The sequence below is a fragment of the Calidris pugnax genome, unplaced genomic scaffold (assembly GCF_001431845.1).
Source record: "Calidris pugnax isolate Ruff unplaced genomic scaffold, ASM143184v1 scaffold706, whole genome shotgun sequence".
Lineage (NCBI taxonomy): Eukaryota > Metazoa > Chordata > Aves > Charadriiformes > Scolopacidae > Calidris > Calidris pugnax.
Genome location: NW_015091399.1, coordinates 15307 through 15959, shown reverse-complemented (window position 1 = coordinate 15959; position 653 = coordinate 15307). Strand labels below are relative to the sequence as shown.

General features: G+C 51.1%; 1 protein-coding gene across 1 annotated transcript in view; it reads right to left on the bottom strand.

The window, feature by feature from the left end:
• ILVBL (ilvB (bacterial acetolactate synthase)-like) overlaps positions 1-453 on the bottom strand; it is a 19513-nt gene extending 19060 nt beyond the window's left edge. The window contains exon 1 of the mRNA XM_014961402.1: positions 298-453. The gene's annotated coding sequence lies outside the window, so the exon portion shown is untranslated. The remainder of the gene's footprint in view (positions 1-297) is intronic.
• Positions 454-653: the final 200 nt, after the last annotated feature.

Below are 653 nucleotides of genomic sequence, written 5' to 3'. Positions count from 1 at the left end.
AATTTAATTGAATCCAATTAACCGAACCCGGTTTAATCGAACCCACTTAATTGAACCCAGTTTAATCAAACCTGGGGATTTGAACCCAGTTTAAATCAAACCCAATTAATTGAACCCGGTTTAATTGAGTCCAGTGAACCCGGTTTAATTGAACCCAGTTTAATTCAACCGGATGAACCGAAACCAGTTTAATTAACCCCGATGAACCCAAACGGGTTTAATTGAACCCACTTCCCCTCCTCCGGCTCAGACCCCCAGGGGAACCAGCCCTAAAATCCAGCTCATTTGCATAATTACCAGGCTAACGAAGGCGTCAGTCGGGCTGCGATTCCTGGCGGGGGCGGAAAGGCCGGAGGGAAAAAGGTCCCAAAACCGGCCTAATTCCCCTCAAAATACGCCCATTTTTAGCCACTTCCTGCCCCCAGAGCGGATCCCGCCCCCAGATTTTCCCCCCCCCAACCCCCAATTTCCCCCTTTTTGGCCTTAAAAAAGGTGTGGGGGTGGGGTGGGAGGGGGGTGTTGCAAATGCAAGAGTGAAATGGGGCCAAAAAAGGCACAAATTGGGCAAAATAATCCCGTTTTTGGGGTTGGGGGGGGTTGTTTTGGGTGCTCCGTCCGTTCCTTGTCCCCTCTGTCCCCCACTGTCCCCCCCC